The 20,405-nt window shown below is 42.3% G+C and overlaps 1 long non-coding RNA gene across 1 annotated transcript; it reads right to left on the bottom strand.

Annotated features, from left to right (window-relative positions):
- Positions 1 to 2,416: 2,416 nt before the first annotated feature.
- Positions 2,417 to 13,381, bottom strand: LOC120405033. The gene is made up of 3 exons (XR_005598331.1): positions 13,005 to 13,381; positions 3,383 to 3,555; positions 2,417 to 3,089 (listed from the first exon to the last, which is right to left on the bottom strand). It is a non-coding gene; the product is annotated as an uncharacterized LOC120405033 (long non-coding RNA).
- Positions 13,382 to 20,405: the final 7,024 nt, after the last annotated feature.

The raw sequence follows: 20,405 nt of genomic DNA on the forward strand, positions 1-20,405 counted from the left end.
AGAACTAAGTGAAATTTTGAATTTCCATCCTGGAAATTGACATTTTTGAGCAAAATTAAGATTTTCTTGTGGAAAATTATGATTTTGCAGAAATTTTCCACTAGAAAATTCCCAACCAGCTCGTTCTAATTGCCTTCACCTTCCATTGACTGATCTGGAATGGATGGTGTACGCATACTCGGCACTTTGCCAAGTCAGTAAATTTCACTCTTGGATATTACACTATATTTTAGGGATTTTTTTAAAGCCATGGCTGTCCTAGCGCTATGGAGATGGGCACTCTGTCTTTGCTTAGAAATTTAAATAAATAAGTAAATAAACAAACATCTTCTCTAATGCCTCAGATACACAACAAAAAGGAGAGTAGCCACTCAGTGAAATCATACACACAGTTATGTGATAGACTGTAATGATAGGAAGATATAGCATGTGTGACTCTACAAATTTTATAATACCCCACTGTTTCCCCCTTACAAAAGCTATTTTTTCTTGGGCTAATGAAGAGATCATAGATAAGGGACAAATTAACATCAGCCTATCACAAATCAGGTTTAACAACCATGTATCCCTCTTGCTCCATACTGAAGGAGAGATTTTTTCAGCTTTCTCCCCTTTCTTACAGAGCAGCAATCAATTGAAGGCACCTATGAAGTGTGCAACCTTCCTGGATAATGTTGTCTGCTTAATAATTCCTCTCACATCACTGGTGCCTCCTTGAATTGTTCCAACATCAAACACAAATAACACAGTGGTTAGTGAAATAGTGAAGCAGCAGGACAGTGCTTGGAATTACATTCCAGCTTCTTAGTTATTAAATAACACTTCTGTAAAAATGTCAATCCTTTTTAAACAAGAGTGTTGAATACATTTCTCCTCTGTCTTTCCCAAAGTGAATAATCAGTCTGAAGACCATCTGTCTGTGTAGCAGTCTCCTGCCTCTGTTCCTAGGTCTGATTAATGAGGCTAAAGAACACAATGGTACATACACATAACCTAGAACTGTGTCCTATAAAAGACAACAGTATCTGTGTAATCCTGTCTGTTACATGCTGTCTCTCCAACAGCAGGGTATTTGTGGATGGGTGAAAAACAGGGAGACAAAGAATACCTACGTGCCTCAATATGTCCTTTAAAAATACCACTAGCTGTGGACTTTCATAACCTGATACAAAAATCACCTCATGGTTTTCATTCAATACACTCCTTAAAACTCTACTGTGATGCTTTTAAAAAAAAATCAAACATAGTTAGGCAGCATGCGTGGTGTGACCATTGCTTAGCACACTGTTCATAATCACCTGTTACATGGCATCCCCCAGTCTGTTTATTGTAGCCAATTGTTGCCTTGGAAGCGCTTCGAGGCAAGCACCACAACATCTAGCACAATGGGGCAATGACTGAGGCTCTTGGTCGCTAATGCAGTATGCTACTAAGTACCACCAGCTGGTTTTACTAGGATTTAGTGGTAAATTAATGGTGGATTTGGTGTACATTCACAGGCATGGAATATTGGTATATATTTTTAGTGAGCTCTTTCTTTTAAAAATCATTTTAAGAGGGTTCAGCTGTGCTACTATTGGAGGTACTCAGGAAGCTTTAATCAAGAAATATTTGAGGAAAAACTGGAAGGAAAATTGTTCATAAAAATGGGTAAGATTTTTTTTCCCCCGCAGCAGCTCTAGTTGTATATTTTGGTTTGATCCAAGAGTACATTGTCCAATTGATGTAACGTATAAGTTGAACTAGCAATGATGGGAGTTTAGTGCATATATAGAAAGTAGAAAATGCCCCCCTTTTGAAAATGCATTTGTGACCAATATGGCAATTTCCTGCAATATCTTTGGGAGGCCTTACTGTATTAAGTTTCTGTATCATTGTGGGCCAGGGAGTGTGTGTATTACCATGGGGGAGGGTGACCACAGCTCTCCAGAAAATAAGATCAGTGCAGGATGATTAGGCAAATTCACTCAGGTTGTAATTTGATACAAAGACCTGGAGAGGCTCATATATACTGGTTCAAACTGGATTCTCCAGAGACCAAACAGGCAAAGAAAGGACTTTTGGGTAAATAGTCTGAGTTTAATCTGACTCAGCCACCTTTCTGTCAATAAATGGATTAGAACCATTGCCCTCCTTGCAGAAGGGTTGGAAGGACTGGCACTAACCAGAGTCCTTACTGGAGTTGGGGAGGTGATCTCTGGTAATGCATGTTTCAGCATGCATGTTTGGGTTTTTTTATTGTTTTTAATATGTTTTTTCTAATGCTTTCACCTTAATAATAAATGTACTTGCTTATAAAGGGCTACACGGTAACTTACAAAGGGCTGCTGCCTGGTAACTAGTAACTACTGGCAATTTCAGCTTTTCATAGCCTTGTAGGATAAAGCAAAGTGCAGACAGAGTCTGTTCTGGGTTATCTGGCTTGCTCCTAATGTAGGCAGGGAACCATGCTGTTTGGGAAAACCCCAGTCAGAAGAAAGACAGATGCAGGTGTCAGCTCAAGAGACATGAGGAGCTGGGAGTTCTTTCTGAACCATGGAGGGAGAATACAGCTGTAGTTGCCACGAACTGTGACAACAGTCCCTCAACAATCTTATTCCTTTACAAAGCTTCCATTCCAAGGGCCCAATCCTGTGAGCAGTTGAATAACTCAGTGTGAGACACTGAGCAACCTCCATTCATATTCATTTCAGTGGGAGTCAAGGGAGCTCAGCACATTGAAGGTTCAGGTACAAGATGAAAAGACTGAGAATTCAATTTAGTGCAAGTAAAAACGCAAAATTCTGGATGCTTAGCAGAACTATGGGACCAATTCTGCAAACTGATACTACAAAGCAGGGCATTTAGTACCAAAAAGGGCAGGACCAGCTCCTATCCAATTCTGTTGGGTAGATTGGAGCCTGATCCTCCAGCTGTTATTCAGGCAAAACACCCACTGACATCAAAGAGACTTTGTATGATTAAGGATTGGCCTTTGTGCTGGAGGAGAACGGATTTTCTGTCCAGATCTCTGGTAAGTCATACTTCTGGTCAGGCTGGAAATACTGCAAAAACAGCCTCTCTCATGAGACTTCCAGACTCAGCTGCTTCTGGGAAGTGCAAGAAACATGGAAATTATAAATACAGAGAAAAGGAATCTGAGAAGTTTCACACTGCATACATATTTTGTGTTTGTTGCAGGGGGGAGGGGTTGAGTGGGAGGGATATTCTAATACTCCAGTCTGGTGCAAGGCATAACATGGAGAAGAATACACAAGCCCAAAGGGAACAGATTCTAAAGGGAGGGGTATATACAGAACACCATAACCCTTACTCCTTAAGACTGACATTCTGCCACATAGTAAGGTTGTAAAAGTACAGGGCTTGGTTCTGGCTTTCTTACAATAATGTAAATTAGTGGAGTTCTCTTTGTCTCATTGTTTCTTTGTAGTCTGTCCACATCCATCTCTTGTCTTATCCTTAGAGTGTATGAGCCCTAGGTCACAGGGATCATCTTTCTGTTCTGTGTTCATACACTGAATGGCACAACGGGGTCCTGGTTCATGACTGGGGCTCCTAGAGGTTACAGTAATACAAATAAATAACAACAATTTCCAGCACTGTAAACACATTTTTTGTTTGGGCTTTGGATTTTAATTGGTCATAGCATTTCATCTGTATCTAAAGTCACTAATCATCATCATCACAATTATCAGCATGTGTCAGTCCTGAAGAAATGCATCCTTGTGTCCTGCTTTGACTATGTACAGTACTGAATTGACTCTGATTCTCCTCATTTCAATCTCATTCTTTTCAGAGGTGTTGGGCTGAATTCAAACCTACTGCAACTCTATTTCTGTCATGTTCTCAAGCCGTTCATTCTGCTCTGCTTCTACTACTTTTCTCCGATCTAACCACTAATTGCTTTGGCCATTATTATAGCTATTTTTCAAAAAATACATCACCCAGATTTTTCACAGCTTTACACCACGAACAGTGAATGGGACAGGATTTCCTTTTTATATAGTTATTTCATTTGAGAGAGAGAGAGAGAGAGAGAGAGTGTGTGTCCCTACAATTAAGTAGCCTGATTTTCAGTGATAAGCACCTATAGCTCCAATTGCCATAGATGGGAATTGTGGGTGCTCAGAAAGTCAGGCAATTGTTGGCTTATTAGATGAAGGAATTTTATCAATATATAAAAACCCTAGCTGTATCTAAATCCATTAAATTAAACCCTCCTCCCTATTCAAGTTAATTTATTTAGTTTCTCAAGTAGTTTAGTTAGTAAGAGAAATGATGGATGAGTTCTTGGAAAATCCTAATCCAAAACATGAGAATGTTCTTTAAATTAGTACTAACGTCTGAATTCTTTATTGTATCAAATTCAGACAATTGTTTCATCAGAAAAGACATTTAAATGTGTGGCAAAAAAGCCTCCAACCTCCCTCCCCCCCAAAAAAGAAGCAAATTTTAGCCTTTTGTTGCTGTTGAGAATGCTGAAAAATTTCACAAAACCACATATCTAAATGGCTTCTATTGAAATAAGCAGAAAAAAGTTCCAGTTGCACATGCATTTTCCTACAGGCCAGTCCATCTAAGTGGGTTTCTTCACGCATTTATTAATGTGGCACATTTCAAAACAGAGTTCCTCTAGTGATGGTGCTGTGCACATTTACTCTTTACAAGACTTCAGTGGGAGCAGAGGGTGCTCAACACCTTGAAAGAGCATTCAGTACCTTGCATATACAACTGTGCAAATGATTTCTTGGTTCGTTGACATAGTGAAAAAATGGTGAAAAAAATAATTTGGGTCAAAGTGTTTCTATTTAAGGAAAAAATGTTCCCACCCCACCAAATTAATTGGTAAATTTGACAAATTTGAAATGGATTCCTGAAATGTATGATCAATCTGCATTTTTCAGTGAAAAAAAATTCTAAGCTGAAAAATTTCTCCCATCTCTACTTGCACATCAAGCACCAATATACGTAGCATAAGCCTAGCTCGGAGCCTGGTTGTTGCCACACATATTGCCAACATGGTAGCAGTTTACTGTCATGCCTTAAGAATCAACAAATCTCCAGTAGCTTGGGCAATGAGTACTCTGTTCATTTCAGCTAAAACATGCTGCTCCTCCAGAATGCCTAATTGTGAAGATGAGACAAAAAAACCCCAACTAACAGTGATCCAGAGTCAGACAAAGAAGGTGAGACTAGAATGGGGATGAGTTAATAAGGGCTTGTCTACACAGTGGGATAATATGCTCCACAGTGGTGTGATTTCTGAAGAGCACTAACATGTTGCACATTAATTGGTCCCTGTAGACCCTGCTGCTGTGCATTAAAGGACACCTAGTGTGCTTGAACATAATACTATTCCAAACAGCACTATGTTTGATATAACACTCTATTATATCATTGATCATTATTACCATAGACACTAGCAGCCTTCATGCGACCCACTCTGTTGAGCAAGCATTCACAACGAATGCCATCAACTTGGTGACCAAACACCGCTCAGTGATTTCCTGGTCATCAGACCAGCAACTCAACAACCATAGACATGTATATCACATTTAGAGAGCTTTATCACTCCAGGTGCTGATTCATCTGCAGAGTGCATCAGCACTTGAACTTTGGAGGGTTGGAAAATGGAGATAAACTGTTAGAAAGTCCACAGCATAAATAACAGTGAGTCAAATTCTCCCTTCATTTACAACCCCATAGGTTTTACCCAATATGATTTACTTGCTGCCCACCCCTCAGTTTAAATGTCACTTCTTGCTTTAATTACATCCACCTTTAGCTCATAAACCCAGTAAATGTGAAGAATTTAATAAAGTACAAGTTTGCCAGCAAGTGAGGATGTTGCAAATTATCACAGCTTTAATTTTTCTTTTTGGAGCTTTTCCCATGTTTTTAAATCTTTGCTTCCATTCACCTAGTAAAGACAGTCATTCTATAAATACTAGAGACCCCTTCCTTTTTGCCTCTCTCTCATTACATGCATTATACATCCCACCCCTTCATTCCTGTTCTGAACCCTCTCAATTCACCTTTTCACTGTCATAAGAGAAGATAGGATACCACAGAAGATTGAGGGCTATGGTTGGCAATTGACAGTGGGAAGTGAAGAGAAAAGAATTCCTATAGCTCATCATGGTGCACAGAGAGGTTGGTGAGGGGTCCTGGTCACAGGATCTCTATTTGATAAGTGGGGAATTACCATGGTATTGTGTGGTTTGTAGTTATGGATTTTCTTGATCAACCATCTCTGGGAATCCTTAGAAAGGAGAGGAGTTTCCTGAGAAAATTACGTACAAATAATCACTTGTTAGAAGACTGTTTCTTAACCTCTGCTTCCATTTGGCACTTCTCATAATTGCTGTCTTAAACAGAAGATGAACCCATTCTGTTTTCTAGGGTGGCTGGGATGATACTATCACCACAATGATAAGTCACTTTCTAATGAGGCCTATTATTCAAAAACTATTTGCCAGCCCTGTGATAAATGATGGGCTGCTTGGAGCCATGCATATTTCTTTCTTTGTCCATTGACAGGCTCTCAAGGATGACTTCAAATTCTACCATCTCAGAAAAACTCCTATAAAGGCTAGATAGTGCCCTAGAACTACAATGCTGTGTTTGGGATGAGGGTTTAGGAAGGGCTATAGATCAGCAAGCACCCTGGGAGGAATTTCATCTGACTCAGACAGAGTCTATGGCAACTCTTAATTTCCTCAAGCAGGCTCACATAAAATGTTGAAGGGAAAATGTCAAGTTGAAGTCAACATGATTTGGGGCCTGGGTAGTGGGGAATAGGTGCCTTTCCTGAATATCTGGTATGTAGTAAAAATAAGTGGATCCAGCCTAGTGCTACCCTGTTAATTCCAACAAACTTGTATATATGTCAGTACATGGCCAATGATGTAAAAGATCAGAAAGATCTAGTAGAATAAAGCACAAGGATTTTCCTGTTCAAGCTCTGTGCCTTTTCCTGGTCTAAAATCTGACTGTGATGGATGCAGGATTGTATGAAAATATAAATGCTGCAGGAGTTTAGAGTCCAAAATGAAGTAACTTGCCAAGATCACAAACACATCAATGGCAGAACTTGGAGTGGAACTCAGATCTTCTGACATCCAGTCAGATGACCTACTGGACCATTGCTTCTTCCCAAGAAGGCGAGTGAGAGCTCTTCACAGACAGATCAACCTCAGGTATGTAGGATGAATTAGCCATGGCTTGCTGCATGGGTCAATTATGGTGGTTGTGATCTGGCTGATGTGATTGTGTCAAACAGGAAGATTCCTTATGCTGGATATGAGCTTTGAGCTGTACATGAACTCAGATTGTTGAGGTCAGTAGCCAACCCCTAATGCCCACATACCTCTTTATTCATCAACACAGGGCCAGCCACTCTGCCTCAACACGCCAACATTTATGTCAGTTATTACACATAATTATTTCAACTCTAGCAATGCTAAGAAGTGATGACTTTCTGAGAGAAATAATAAATTGGGTAAATTGAGTTATCATTTGCAATAAGATTAAAGCAACTTTATGTAGCTAAATTTTCCTTCATTTCCATTTAAAGTGAAATAAGTGTTCTGAAAAAACCCCATAAAAATACAGTATGTGGAGAATAATGTGGGAGGCTTACTGAATAAGGAGTGAGGACGGATAAAGAGGAAGAGATTCATTTTGGTTTAGTTATGTCAATATTTACTTATAAAACTAAACTTTTAATGTTCATTCACCTTGGAATTCACCAAATGCATGTTCTTTGGTCTTAATGGGTATTTATCTCTTTGTTACCACAGAAGTGATGACTTCACTCTTTTTGGGCCAGTAAAATTACCATATACAGTTAAACCTTGCAATAATACACCCTGTGATAACACAAATTTGGATATAACGCCATCATAAGTTGGCTCCCCTTTAAGGCTGTAATACTGTTTGTGTTTTGCCGGAATACTGTACTTTTTTAATGACATTTATAAATAAACCGCGTTCTTCTGGTCTTATAGGATAAAGTGAATCTTGGCCATTGCAGGCCCATTGCACTTAGTTCTCGGGTTGTACATGTGTATGGAGTTTGCCTATAAACTTGTTATTAATTTCCTATATTTTAAAAAATATTTTACCATTATGGATACTCCAGTTTGCAAACGCAAGTCATTTTCTGCCCAAGAGAAATTGTACGCCCTGGATCAACTAAAGAAGGGCAAACAACAAATTCAGCTTGCTAGAGAACTAGGAATTAGCGAGTCCACTCTGTGAGGGTGGAAAAAAGAAGAAAAGCTCTGTAGCCTACCCAGCATTCTTGAAGAGAAAACTGGTTTACAGAGTAAAAAGGTCAAGTTTGCTAATGACGAAAGCCCAGATTCAGCCTTGTACAAATGGTTTGTCCAGGCTCGCTCAGAAAGAATTCCCATTTCTGGCCCTATTCTGAAAGCTCAAGCAGAGAAATTTGATCGTCTTATCAATGGAAATGAATCCAAATTTAAGGCGAGTAACAGCTGGCTGGACAGATTCAAGAAAAGGCACACTATAAGCCAAGTTCTTGTGTCTGGGGAAATCCGCTCAGCTGATAAAGGCTGCTGATTCCTACCCAATTGAGCTTAAAAAGTTGCTGGAGGAAGGTCGCTACACAGCCGATCAAGTTTACAACTGTTTTGAGACTGGTTTATATGCTTTAAAATGTTACCCGATTGCACCCTCGCAACCAGGACTGATAGTCACAAATGAGAAGGCTTTAAGCAGAAGAAGGACCGAGTCACTCTCTTGTTTTGCGTTAACAAGTCTGGCAGCCACAAAGTGAGACCTCTGATGATCAGAAAAGCGAGGTCCCCCAGATGTTTTCATCATGTTAATATGAAGACCCTTCCCTTTGAATACACCAACAGCAAGAATGCATGGATGAATAGCTCCATATTTGAAGGCTGGTTCCATAAAACTTTTATGCCAGCCACTCGGGCTCATTTGCGAAAACTCAAGCAGGAGGAAAAAGCTCTCCTCCTGCTGGATAATTGCCCTGCCCATCCCACAGCGGAAAATCTTGTCAGTCATGACGCAAGATTAAAGTCTCTTATCTCCCGAAGAACACTACGTCAGAAATCCAGCCACTGGACCAAGGCATCATATCAGCATTTAAGCAAAACTATCGTCGCGAAATGATCAGGCAGATGGTAGTGGATAACAACTCCTCTGTTGACACATCAGTGGCGTCACTGAACTTGAAAGAAGTCTGTCACCTCGGCAGGAAAGCCTGGGATGCTATCTCTGCACATTGCATTGAATGATGCTGGATAAAAAGGTCTTGGTCCAGCTTTTCCGTCATCTACACGCGATGATGGTAACGACGATGAGCCTGAATTTACAAGATTCATTGAAGATGACGTATGTTTAGCCGAAGAAGCACTCAGAGAATATGAGCACAGTCATCGTGATATCCTCAACTGGTTTTCAGCAGATGACATCTGCCCCATATATGAACACATCTCAGATGATGAAAATGTTGCAAATGTCAGCAGGAAGAATGAAACTGCACCACCAGAGCCCGAAACCAGTGGCACTAATGACGACGATGATGGCATCTCAACACCCCCCACCAAAAGTGTCTGAGACAGTAAAGCACCTAGAAGTCAGTTTGAAGTGGCTGGAAACTCAAGACGTGTACAGCGTCAAAATCCTCCAGCTCAGAAGCATTCTTGAGTTTGCTAGAAGCCAACAGTCTGCGGCAAATAAGCAGACCATACTAGATAGCTTTTTTAAGAAGTGATGAAATTTAAAATTATGGAGTCATGGAACCAGATTGACTCTGCACTCTGCACAATGATTAGTCTAGTCGATTTCACATGTTTCTTTCATGTACATGTAATTAAATTACTACTTTTGTGTTTAAAACACACTGGGATAACCGTTGGTTTTTTTACAAGACTTAAACTGACCAGCTTGAAATGGTACATTTTTGTAACCCTGCTATAAAGCGACCCTGCATTTATCGCGATTGAATTTTTTGGACCCCAATTATCGCGTTATAGCAGGGTTTCACTGTACTACAGAACATAGAGTAAAAAGGCACTCCATATATGACGTCTCATCACATCAATATTTTATTTGTAAATCCTGGTCCCATTTAAGTGAATGGGAGTTTTACCATGGACTTAAGTGAGGACTTTCATCCTCTCTCTCTCTCTTTTTCTCTTGACCCCAGAAAGATCTACAGTGAAATCTTGGCCCCATTAACATCAAAGGAGCCGGGATTTTACTCAAGGAGTACAGGAACACTCTACAAGCAGAATAAATAGAGCTGGCAAACATGATTATTTTCCATGGAAGTTTTGCCTGAATTACAGGATCATCCCAGAGTTTAGGAAACAATATCTATTTTCTGGGATTTTAGAAAAACATTGACACATATGGCTATCTTGCATATATGTCGCATGAAAAAATCCCCTTGCATAAGACAGATAGATGATGTATTTCACTGCAAGGACAGTTTAATTAAAAATACTTTAATTAAATACTTCAATGGCATTGTGTGAACACAGTTTCTTTTATGCTGTATATTTTTATACAGCGTTTAACTTAGTAACAATACTATACTGAACATGACCTTCAACAAATCAACTTATAAATATTAATTGGAACAAACTGCATAGACAGGTAGGTGCATGTCATGCTACAGTTAAAATTACCTTGCTAACAATATCCAGATGCAATCTTTTCTCATTTCCATCTTGCATATATTAGGTGACATGATCTAATCTTTCCCCAGTTCTTCAAGCAGCTGTTGAAGCAGCCCTGCCAGCCTGTTTCTAAGTTTAGCCTTTCTAGACCTAGTTGATAACCACCATTATTTAATCAAAACAATAAAGACAAAATGATCCACTTTATCAGCTGTCAATCTCAAACAAAATGTGTCAAAAGAGAAAATTGTCTGAGAAAGGAAATTAGTGTAACATGAAGCTATTTTATATAAATTAAATATTAATGGAGTAAAATGAACACCACTTCTTTTTTGCGGGGGTGGGGGGAAGAACTATTTACTTTTTAATCCTGTTGCATAAGATCTAAGGTTCCCTATATAATCAGGTCATAGATTTGGACCAATTTATGAAAATTAATGGAGAGAGTATTCAATGCCCTAACCAAGCTGACAGAGCTTTGTCCCGGTTCATATTTTTGGTTTAAATTTATTGGATGAAATCCTTTAAACCTTGTTAGAAGCAACTATGTCATGAAACAACTTCCAGTGTCTATTTCTCATCAGTCATTATACTATTAGTAATAGTAAAACTTTTTAGCAGAAAAGTCATAACAGAATAGGACCAACTAGGACCCCACCCCGGATATTTCACAACAGAACTGGAAGATTGCTGGAAAGAGGGGACAGTGAGTGACAAAAGAGCATTACTGAAGTTTAGCATTGTGTCTTGTTGGTTCCATGAATCTTGTACAGATTTAGGTGAAGGTCTGGCCCCACTGAAGTCAATTGGAGTTGTGACGCTGACTTCAATAAGGGCCAGGCTTTCATCCTAAGTTTTTATATATATATTTTTTGTTAAACACTTAGGGATCCATTTCATTTACACTAAGGCCCCTTTACGTTGCTCTGACAGTAAAGTAAAGTAAAGTAGCTGCAAGCATAATTCCCCCTTCCTCCCCTTTATGGCCACCTTTACACTGCCAGAGCATTGCAAAGGAACCACAGGCCTGGTCTACACTAGAAAAATTGTAGCAGTAAAACTATGTCAGGTAGGGAGATTTTTTTTTTATCAATATAGTTATACTGGTATAAGCCCTAGTGTGGCTGCAGTTATATCCATATAAAAGTGCCTTATGCTAGTACCGATTATTCCCCTTCCCAAACTGGAATAAATCATACTGGTATAAACATTTTTATAGTTGTATAACTGCATCCACAGTCCAGGGGTGTTTGCAGCTTTGAGGATACCGATATGGTTAAAGCAGCAAAACTTCCTAGTATAGACAAGCCCTTTGTCTAAATGAGAATCAAGTCCTTACCATCATGATGTTTGTTAAGGGAGGACCAGGGTTTACAGACCTTTTGGAGGAAGAATGATTTAAGGAGGGATTTCAGTGCTGAAAGAGAGGAGGTGTGGGAGACAGGTCAGCAAGGAGTAGAGGGCTGCAGATATACAAAGGAGAGTGAGAGAAGAATATCTGGCAGATGTGTAGGTATTAGTATGATTGTTCACTGGAATGATTAATCAGTCATACTGCTCCACAGATCACTCAGTCTTCTGGATCAGAAAGACTTTCCCAAAGGCATCACATTGGAAAAGCACCTTAATACGGCTTTCTCTTCCTCGGGATAAAGGTGAAGTGAGGGGAAGATGCAACTCGAGAGGCTTTGGTCAGAAAAATTAAACAATAGACCAGGGCAGAGAATCTAGACTCGAGTAGAGAGTGAATGTTTAGTGAAGAAGACATTTCTAATTATGAACTAATACCTTGACTTTGGCCAGGCTGTTTAAGTTCCTGATGCCTAGGAGAGAGGGGATACCTCTCTATCATTTACCAGACCAGATGTACAGTATTGCTAGCCCTGGAGATAACTGTCCTTCCTCGCCCGTGCAAGTGACTAGCCTATGCTCTGAAGCATCAGATTTGTTTACTCTTGTATCACCATTAGCTTGTATATATAAAAATAGTATACATGAACACAGTTATCTAGTCTAGTCTTAAACAAAACCAAAAAACCCTCTGCCTTACTTGCCTCAGGAAATTCAACAACTATGATTCAATTTGCTTCAAGAGAAGAACATGGAATAATTAAACTATAGATTTTCTTTAAAATCTCCCACCAAGGTAAACTGGTCCAAGTACTCATTGCTTAGAGTTCAAACAATTTGGCAATCAGAATAATTTATTTCTATAATAGTCATTATCATCATCAGGTCTTAACTGCTCAATTATTTGCCTTCTAGGTTATTGACATTATCTAAGCCCAGCTGCAGTATATAGCGATGTTCCATGTCATGGGGTCCACTCACCAGTAGGGGCACCTCCTTCTGGCCGCTCTTTCCACATCCAACACCCACTCACTCACTGCACACCCTGCCACTGCTCTCTCCCTGAAACTCAGGGTGCTCTGTGTTCATTCCTCTGGCCAGGTGACTGTAGTTTTCCCATCGGGGTATTGCATGCATCAAATTCCTCAGGATCTATTGTCCAAGGCAGCCTTCTTTCTCACTGCCCCTTAACAGTGCCACTTCCCCAGTGGCTAGCAAGGGAACCCAGGCCCACCCTCTACACTGGGTTCCAGTCCATGGACACTACAACAAACAAAGTCTGCAAAGTCCTAGCCCTTACTACTGTATCCCTGGGCTACTTCCTACCTTGACTTCTCTCACCCTAACAGTGACTACAGCCTCTCTCTCTGCAAACTCCTTCTATTCTCAGCTACTGGGCTTAATATAGACCCCTCTTGTTCCTGTTCAGCTGAGCTTCCTCTTTAATTAGTCCTCATTAGTTCTGGCTAATGAGTCCCATTAGTCCTCAATTAGTCCTGGCTCCTCCTCCAGGTGCAGCCTACATGGTTAACTGGCCCACTTAGGCCTTGGCTACACTGGAGAGTTGCAGCGCTGGTGATGGCTTTACAGCGCTGCAACTTACTCCCCGTCCACACTGGCAAGGCACATACAGCGCTGTATCTCCCTGGCTACAGCGCTGGCTGTACTCCACCTCGGCCTGGGGAATAACGACTGCAGTGCTGTAACTGACCTCCAGAATTTTCCCATAATGCTTTTAACTAAATAACTCTCTTTGTTTTGTTGTGAACTCGGAGCTGCTTATCTAAAAAACAAACACAGCTACTGTTTGCTGTGAATGAGGCAGGCAGGGGGATGAATGTCCACAGCTAGTGTTTGCTTGAGGAGAGAAACAGCATGGCGGGGGGGTGGGGGGGCGGAAGGGAGTCTGCCGGAGCAGCTGCTTATCTGGTCTGCAGGCTATTTGCATTTAAGAGTGAATGAGGGGTGGGGGAATTGGTCGGAATTTGCAAGGCAGGGAACTCACACAGTGTCGGCTGCAAAAATCCACTCTCTCTCTCCCCCCCACGCTCCCTGTCACACCCCACCCCCCTCTTTTGAAAAGCATGTTGCAGCCACTTGAACGCTGGGATAGCTGCCCATAATGCACCACTCCAACACCGCTGCAAATGCTGCAAATGTGGCCACACTGCAGCGCTGGTAGCTGTCAGTGTGGCCACACTGCAGCGCTTTCCCTACACAGCTGTACGAAAACAGCTTTAACTCCCAGCGCTGTACAGCTGCAAGTGTAGCCAAACCCCTAGACACCTGGACCTCTGACACTCCATCACGGTCCAGTGCAAAAGAGATGACCACCCTTCCAGGCCCTATGATTTATCCATTCATGTGGCTTGTAAATTCCAGGAATTATTTCACTTCACCGGCTGATGTTGATTGGATAATGTGAAGACATTGATGCAGGGGGTCTCTCTCCACTCTGGGAACTCCAGCAATAAAAACAATGTCATTATACTAAGCGTGATTTAAAGTGCCCCCACTAAGTAGGAAGATACTTGTAACAACTAGGAGCACGTACACCAGTTTGGATAAAATAATAATGTCCCATTTTCCTCTCCCCGTCTCCTCCCAAGACTCCAACCTTTGGCCAAAACTCAAAGTAAGCCTTTCAGAATGTTCTAAACAATCGGTACAACTGTTTTTCTTACAAGTGTTTTTAATTCTTAAATTGCTCTAACACTTTCTGGTTCTTGTCTGAAGCAGAAGTGCTAAAATCCTTCATGAAAGGCCATTCTTGCAAGATTTCCAGGATAACTGGAAGCAGGGAGAACTGGAAGGTCTATTTTTACAAGATTTCCAGCCCAACTTTAAGAATCCAGCTTCTGGAAGTTCATTCATCACTAGTGATAATGGTGGTCGGTCTGGGGCCTGCTTGTTCAGAGCATTACTGATGAGCGCCTTCCAGTGTGAAACAAAACACATAGGTACAAGAAGCAGTAATTTAAACACCACCATCATTTCTGTTTCTATGGCAACATATGTCTTGCAGCTTTCTCAGTTAATAAGCAAGTTAGTCAGTCATGATCACAATCTTGTTATCTGTGCATCCTTCCCTTAGCCCATTATAAAATATTTTATTCTCATGTCTTTCCTATTTTGAGACTCTACAGATAGAACTACTATTTGCCCTTTACTCTTGATACCCATTTGTTTGACTTTGAGTTAGTCGACTTCTCCGTGGTTACCAGTAGCAGTTCATTAAACTCTCATTTTTCCAGTTATATAAAAGCTACACAACTCCATACCCCACCACTCATCTGATTCTGTCCATCATCATCACAATCCTTTCTAATAGCTCTGCTGTCACAGATCTCTTCTGGGACAATTCTTCCCATTCAGACTTTTTGTGCTTTAATTCTATACTTTGGTGCATACACTGAGGACTCAGTTTTCAATTCTTTATCTGCTTTTGGTCTGTGTATTTTATGCAATTTTCCCTTCCCCTATACTCAGGCATGTCCTCTGGAGAATGCCTGCTCAAATATTCATGCTCCTTTCAATTTAGCTAAAAATCACCTGACATTAAATAAATGTTTCCTACCCAAATGTGCTCCAGTAGTCCATGAAAGCAATACACTCATCTGTACACTGTTAGTATGAAAATGTATGCAAATTTATTTATTGTAATTTGTCTGGCTCTTATATTTGATAACATGTAAAGAGATCTTTTTTCCTGTTATTTTCATGTCTAATGGGTATTTTTCTTCACAAAGTCTTCAAATTCCTTTGATCTTCTATTTCTAATTGCATTATTTCCTACATGAGTGACCATAGCAGACTTTTAATAAACCTATCTGTCCAGTCCCTTCAGAGAAAATACTGAGGGACAGGAGTTCTAATTAGAGCTAGTTTCAAAACTTTTAAACATGCAAGCTGCCAAAATTGCCCTTGCTGGCACTTTCAGTTCCAAATGAAGACTGCTATACTTCTATTGACCCACAGAACCTCTAGTATCATTCTGGCCCTCCAAGATCCTTTCTGTATCCGTCATGAGAACGGGTGTAATTTCTTGCCAGGTTATTAAGGATGGGGTTTTCAAAGGAGCCTAAAGGAGATAGGTACCACTGATCACCAAATTCACATGTACTTATCAAATCATGCAGATGCATTCTTACCAAGCCTCTTGCAGTAATTTATGATGCTTTTCTTGGCAGGAATGCCAAGGGAAGACAGCACTGGACACAACCCCTGCCTTTGTCCTGAAGTTGATCCTCTGGTGGGCAGCAAGATTCAAGTAGAACCTCATTGTGCCAACCACAGTGCATCCTGTCCATAGGACAAAACTTAAACCCATACTTTGGGAAAGGTTTGTTTCTCATAAATCTACCACTTTTTAGTTATTATTCTCTTGCTCTCTCTCTTCTTTTTTCCCTCCAGAGTCCAAAGCAGGCTAGAACTAGAAAAATACATTAATGATGTAGCAACTCTGCTGTATGTGTACTGTGCTTAGTGCAATGGGGCCCCAATCTAAGGGTATGGCTACACTTGCAGCCGAACAGCGCTGCCGCGGGAGCGCTCCCGCGGCAGCGCTTTGAAGTGCGAGTGTAGTCGCCGCGCCAGCGCTGGGAGAGAGCTCTCCCAGCACTGCAGGTACTCCACCTCCCCATGGGGATTAGCTTACCGCGCTGGGGCACTGTTTACACTGGCGCTTTATAGCGCTGTAACTTGCTGCGCTCAGGGGGGTGTTTTTTCACACCCTTGAGCAAGAAAGTTGCAGCTCTGTAAAGCGCCAGTGTAGCCAAGGCCTGAGTGTCACTGTAATATACATTTAAATAATCCACATCACTTATACAGCACTTTACCTGTCCAAAGCACCATACAAACCTTCACTAAGTAATTCATCTTCATGCACCCCTGCGAGGTAGATCAACAGAGGAAACAGAAATTCAGAGAGTCTAAGTGCGTCATTAGCAGAGCTAGAATTAGAACCCAGATGTTCCTGATTCCCAATCTTGTGCTCCAGACAATAAAAACTATCACACAATAAAAATTGTTGTGACACAGTGGCTGGCATATGAGTGAGACTGGTGCTAGGGTTTGTGGGGCTCATGAGAGACTGTTTCCAGAGGTTCCATACTATATATTACTGTATGTGTGGTAGAGAAGGATGGGGCCTGCTTGGCCTCTCTCTCTAGTTCGGGGGGGCAAACTTTTTGGCCCAAGGGCCACATGTGAGTATGGAAATTGTATGGTGGGCCATGAATGCTCATGAAATTGGGGGTTGGGGTTCAGGAGGGGGTGTGGGCTTGGAGGTGGGGCCAGAAATGAGGAGTTCAGGGTGCTGGAGGGGGCTTTGGGCTGGGGCAAGAGGTTGGGGTGCAGGTGGGGAGGGGTGAAGGCTCCGGCTGGGGGTGCAGGCTCTGGGGTGCAGGATGGTGGGACCGAGGGTTCGGAGGACGGGAGGGGGATCAGGGGGTTGGGACGCTGGAGGGGGTCAGAAGTGCAGCCTCTGGGCGGCCCTTACCTCAAGAGTTCCTGGAAGCAGCAGCATGTTCCCACTCTGGCTCCTACGCGGAGGTGCGGCCAGGCATGCACTGTTCCACCCACAGGCGTCACCCCAAAGCTCCCATTGGCTGCGGTTGCTGGCCAATGGGAGCTGCAGGGGTGGCGCTTGGAGCAGGGGCGGTGCTTGGGGCAGGGGCAGTGTGCGGTGCCCCCTGGCTGCACCTATACATAGGAGCTGGAGTGGGGGACATGCTGCTGCTTCCGGGAGCCGCGCGGAGCCACGGCACACATGGAGTGGGGCAAGCCCCGGATCCTGCGCCCCAACAGAAGCTCAAGGGCTGGATGTGGCCCCCAGACCGCAGTTTGCCCACCCCTTCTCTAGTTCATCAGAATGGCCTTTGTGACTGTAATGTCCATATCACAACTTTACCAAGACTTCCTAACTCTTCAGTGAAGGCCACTGTCAGTATAAAGTGGATGTTTCCTCAACAGGCCACATCCTCTGTCCTCTCTCTGTGACACATTTAGAGCACCAGTCATTGATTTCAGAAATGTTCTGGTGCTAACTAGACAAAATGTTCCACTCCTTGATGAATTTGTCTGAGGCCAGTAGTCAGATCTCTCTTACAAGAGTGGTATTACATCTTAATGAATTGCTTAATGTTTCGTTTGCCTTGGGAAATTTGATTAATGACACTGAAACAACACGTCTGGTCATCCACTGACGCAATCAGTCACTCCAGTAATGACACATAGTTTCAAAGGCAATACCAGTGGCATAGAGCCTGTGCACAAAGGGTCAATGATGTCAACCAGCTTGATGGAAGTCAGGTGCTGCGGGACATGTGGGGGTTATGAGGCTTCTAGTTCGGTTGCGTATTGTCATATCAGCAGGGAGAGCTGGGCGAAGCACTGTTACAAGCAGTGATGTTGCTTCCCCTCCCAAACTGCATCAGCATCTAAAGTAAAACCCATTTACCTTTAGGAGAGTAAGTCAGCTTTTGAGAGATGGACTTTACAGGTGTGTGTAACACATTAGTGAGTGTGGTTACAAGTCCACATCTGTGCCCAATCAGCAGAGGACAGGAGTCTGTTACTGGCCCAGCTAGAGAGCCTTAGCTCTCTAACTCAAGCTGCCGGAGTGCTAACACACCTAAATTTATGCCTTCCAGACAGACTCTTTAAACAGTACTCCATTGCTTTGCCTACTAGTTCCCCAGCAGACCAGACTTTTGACTGAATGCAACAAGTCATGCAGTCTGTCAAAGCATCAAGAGAAGGCATGTGGCTTCACCCCTAATGAAAAGAGCTCACCTCCAAACCTCTGCCTCTGAGACCCTCAACCAGCCCTAAACAGCAAATATTTCCTTATCCAGTGCCCTGTATGCTGCTTGTGCCTCTCCAGTTTCAAAGAAGTCAAATGGATAGGCCAGGACTTCTCATCCCATTCAGTTGTGATAGGTGCGTTCTTGAAAGTGACCAGGTAAGCTTCAGGGTTCTTCTGGTTCCATTTAGACTTATTGGCAACACATGCAGCAGCTGCTTCTGGGTACTTCTGCTGCTGTTGCTATTGGGCTGCAGCTTGGGCTTAGTGCAGTTGCTAGAACTGTTGCAGCTGTTTCTGCTCCTCAATAAGTCACAGCAAGGTCTGCTACTGTTGTTTCTGCTGTTCCAGCATCCATTTCAGGACTTCTTCCACTTTTCTTCTTGGTGCAGAGGATGTTCAATCCCTCTCCGGATCCCACATCCCACCCTGCTGCCAACAGAATCTGCACACATTGTATATTGTCCAAACTTATCCCCTTCTTGGAATCTCAATTAACTGGTAATTGTAATCAGTCATGATCACAATCTTGTTATCCGTGCATCTGTGTTATCTAACAACCACCGAAGAGAAAAATCCAAAAAACAAAAACAAACTATAAACACCCTTCAACCTTGGATGTTGCTCAGTTTCTCTGCAGGACTTCCTTGGCCTCAGCCCTGGTTCCTTTTTCCCCAGACAGCCATTCCAAGCCTCTTATATCCTGACTGGAGTGAACAATGGGACTTACCAGAATAAATCAGTAGTAATTACTCTGCATCTTTTTACAGGGTTCTAGCACTTGACCTTAGGATGACTTATATTCCTATGCAGGATTCTAGAACCTGACAATCTGTTACTGTGCATGTGTGTCTGCTCCCTCGTCCACCTGCTAGTCTGGCCCTTTGTATAAGCTTTAACAGTTACGATTTATCTATATCTCCACTTCTCCTCCACTTTAGGTGCCCTATGCTTTGGCTACACTTGCAGATTTGCAGCGCTGCAGCAGGGTGTGAAAAAACACCCTCTCCAGCGCTGCAAAGCGCCAGTGTGGTCAAAGCCCCAGCGCTGGGAGCGCGGCTCCCAGCACTGTCCGTTATTCCCCACAGGGAGGTGGAGTACGGACAGCGCTGGGAGAGCTCTCTCCCAGCGCTGGCGCTCCGACCACACTCGCGCTTCAAAGCGCTGCCGCGGGAGCGCTCCCACAGCAGCGCTGTGCAGCGTTAAGTGTAGCCACAGCCTCTGACATAACATTAAAACTACATGCATCCGACAAAGTGGGTATTCACCCATGAAAGCTCATGCTCCAGTACGTCTGTTAGTCTATCAGGTGCCACAGGACTCTTTGCTGCTTTTACAGATCCAGACTAACACGGCTACCCATCTGATACTTGACCTTAAAACTACACAAATTCCTCTGTAATGTACCATAGAAAATGACAAGAGAAACATGAGAAAACGTACTGTAAGGCTACATCTCCATGATGAGCTAGAGTCTCACCTCCTGTACACATACTCATGCTACTCAGCATGGAATTTTTGTAAGATTGTATGTTTAGATTTCAAGCTGAGTAAAGTGTTGACAAAACAAGTGAACC

The sequence above is a fragment of the Mauremys reevesii genome, linkage group 4 (genome assembly GCF_016161935.1).
Source record: "Mauremys reevesii isolate NIE-2019 linkage group 4, ASM1616193v1, whole genome shotgun sequence".
In the NCBI taxonomy this organism is placed as follows: domain Eukaryota; kingdom Metazoa; phylum Chordata; order Testudines; family Geoemydidae; genus Mauremys; species Mauremys reevesii.